The sequence below is a fragment of the Phalacrocorax carbo genome, chromosome 18 (genome assembly GCF_963921805.1).
Source record: "Phalacrocorax carbo chromosome 18, bPhaCar2.1, whole genome shotgun sequence".
Classification (NCBI taxonomy): domain Eukaryota; kingdom Metazoa; phylum Chordata; class Aves; order Suliformes; family Phalacrocoracidae; genus Phalacrocorax; species Phalacrocorax carbo.
The window spans coordinates 63,495-66,648 of record NC_087530.1 but is presented as its reverse complement, the minus strand read 5'-3'; the positions used below and the strand labels follow the sequence as shown (position 1 = coordinate 66,648).

At 61.8% G+C, this 3,154-nt stretch overlaps 1 long non-coding RNA gene across 1 annotated transcript; it reads right to left on the bottom strand.

The window, feature by feature from the left end:
• Positions 1-334: 334 nt before the first annotated feature.
• Positions 335-1,013, bottom strand: LOC135316199 (uncharacterized). The gene is made up of 2 exons (XR_010375635.1): positions 750-1,013; positions 335-526 (listed from the first exon to the last, which is right to left on the bottom strand). It is a non-coding gene; the product is annotated as an uncharacterized LOC135316199 (long non-coding RNA).
• Between the last annotated feature and the right edge of the window lie 2,141 nt (positions 1,014-3,154).

Here is a 3,154-nt window from a genome sequence, read left to right as displayed (position 1 = left end):
ATTTAGAGTTAAAACAAAATTAGGAAACTAACAGACACCACAACTGCCTGAATGTAACTACAGCCATTTTGGGGGAATGCCTCCCCCCACCCCAAACCACTCCTATTAATTACTTCCAAGTAGAGCTAAAATAAAGGTAAAACCAGTGCAAGTTAAATTTGAGTTAGTATGCAGTTAAACTGCATTTTAAAAACATTAGGACACTCACCAGGCATTGTTAACGCCTCTTACTGATTAAATAACAACAACATTAAACTGATGTGTTACTGAAGTCTGGGCATACCGTCATTGCCGAGACTTCCAAGTACAAAGGAGGAACAGAACACTCGCTGGGAGCAGTTTACTTGAATGTCCTATTGCAATGATGGTAATTATAGGCCTCCTGACTAGGTTTCTAATCCCGAATATGAAATCATGACTCGATCTTCCCTTCCGCCACAGGCTCTTTTTGGTGCTCAGTCTCCTTCTCCTTCCTTTTCCCTGCAGCTGCAGAAAAACGGGATCCTCCCTGGGTGCTCGCTGTGCTCTGTAATAGCAGTTTAACTGGGCTGCTGAAATATGGGGCCGGACCAACTGGAGCCGTCAGGGTGGCAGCCAAGGGAGCTGGCAACCTGCGCAGCCCTCAGTGCTGCTGTGGTAAAGCGCTGTCCCTTGCCCCCGGGTCCCATCTCACCATTAGAGCCCCCCTGCCCCCATGCAACCCCCACCGAGCACTGGCCCGACCACGGGCCTGGCGCTGCTCATGGTACCTGTGGGGGAGGGCCTGGCTGCAGAGAAACACCATGGTGGGGGACAGAGTGCCACCAGGTCTGAAAAACTGACAGCTGCAGGGCCAGCCAGCACTGCCAGGGCTATGCCAAGCTCCCTGCCACTGGAGCGGTTTCTCAGCACTGGCCGCCCTTCCCGGCACTAGGAGCTGCCATCAGTGCTCAGGCCAGGAGCTCACGATGCTCCAGGGCCACCCGGGAGAGCCCGTCAGTCCTCCGGAAGTCGCCCTCTATGGGCGCGCAGTCCTCCAGGTCACCGGAAGTGCCCGTCAGTCCTCCGGAAGTCGCCCTCTATGGGCGCGCAGTCCTCCAGGTCACCGGAAGTGCCCGTCAGTCCTCCGGAAGTCGCCCTCTATGGGCGCGCGGTCCTCCAGCTCACCGGAAGTGCCCGTCAGTCCTCCGGAAGTCGCCCTCTATGGGCGCGCGGTCCTCCAGCTCACCGGAAGTGCCCGTCAGTCCTCCGGAAGTCACCCTCTATGGGTCCGCGGTCCTCCAGCTCACCGGAAGTGCCCGTCAGTCCTCCGGAAGTCACCCTCTATGGGCGCGCGGTCCTCCAGCTCAAAGGAAGGGCCCGTCAGTCCTCCGGAAGTCACCCTCTATGGGTCCGCGGTCCTCCAGCTCACCGGAAGTGCCCGTCAGTCCTCCGGAAGTCGCCCTCTATGGGCGCGCGGTCCTCCAGCTCACCGGAAGTGCCCGTCAGTCCTCCGGAAGTCGCCCTCTATGGGCGCGCGGTCCTCCAGCTCACCGGAAGTGCCCGTCAGTCCTCCGGAAGTCGACCTCTATGGGCGCGCGGTCCTCCAGGTCACCGGAAGTGCCCGTCAGTCCTCCGGAAGTCGCCCTCTATGGGCGCGCGGTCCTCCAGCTCACCGGAAGTGCCCGTCAGTCCTCCGGAAGTCGACCTCTATGGGCGCGCGGTCCTCCAGCTCACCGGAAGTGCCCGTCAGTCCTCCGGAAGTCGCCCTCTATGGGCGCGCGGTCCTCCAGCTCACCGGAAGTGCCCGTCAGTCCTCCGGAAGTCGACCTCTATGGGCGCGCGGTCCTCCAGGTCACCGGAAGTGCCCGTCAGTCCTCCGGAAGTCGCCCTCTATGGGCGCGCGGTCCTCCAGCTCACCGGAAGTGCCCGTCAGTCCTCCGGAAGTCACCCTCTATGGGTGCGCGGTCCTCCAGCTCACCGGAAGTGCCCGTCAGTCCTCCGGAAGTCGTCCTCTATGGGTCCGCGGTCCTCCAGCTCACCGGAAGTGCCCGTCAGTCCTCCGGAAGTCTTCCTCTATGGGTCCGCGGTCCTCCAGCTCACCGGAAGTGCCCGTCAGTCCTCCGGAAGTCGCCCTCTATGGGCGCGCGGTCCTCCAGCTTCCTAGCGGCAGGCCCTGTGCCCTTACGAGGACCCGAGGAGGGCAGTGCCATGCCCCACTGTCTCCCTGCCCCTTTAGTGACAGGCTCTGCCCCCTGAAATGGGCTGGGGGGGATGGTGCTGGCTCCCCCTGCCCCACCACTTAGTGACAGGCCCTGCTCTGTGGTGACTGTCTGTAGGGGTTGGGCTGGCTACATCTGACTCCACCCCTCCTTAGTGACTGGCCCCACCCCCTGGCTACGACCCAGGGGGGCAGTGCTGGGCTCACCCTGCCACCCTCCTTAATGACAGGCCACGCCCCATGCTGATGGCAGTGCTGGGGCCTCATGACCACACCCCCTTAGCAGCAAGACCCGCCCCCTGGCAACAGGGCAGGGGGCAGTGCTGAGCTCCCCAGGGCTCCCCCTTAGTGACAGACTCCACCCCTTGCCACAGGCCAGGGGGACATTGCTGGTATCCCTCTTGCCTCCCCCCTTTAGCGACAGGCTCCACATCTGGCAATCACACAGGGAGAGCAGTGCCTGGCCCCCCTTCTCCCACACTTTGCAACAGGCTCCGCCCCTTAGCTACATCCTGGGATAGTGACAGTTCCCACTGGCCCCACTCCCCTTAGGAACAGGCCCCTCCCCTGCCAATGGGCTGGGTTGGTGGGGCCTAGCCCCACTACCCCCCCCCTTTAGTGACAGGCCCTGCCCCCTAGCAATGGCCTGGCTGGCCATTGCCTTCTCCGCTTGGCCCACCACCTTAGTGGTAGGCCCCACCCCTTGGCAATGACCCAGGTGAGCAGTGCTGGTCCCACCCCTTTTTAGTGACAGGCCCCACCCACTGGTGACAGCACCAGGTGGACCGTGCCGGGCCCACTGCCCCCCCTTTAGCAGCATGCCCTGCACCCTGGCGATGACCTAACCTAACTCTAACCCTAACACTACCCCAGCAGTGCTGAAGTCCCATGCCCACAACCTCTTAGCGACAGGCCCCGCCCCCTGGTGATGGCCAGGGAGAGTGGTGCCGTGCCACACTGGCCTTAGGGACAGAT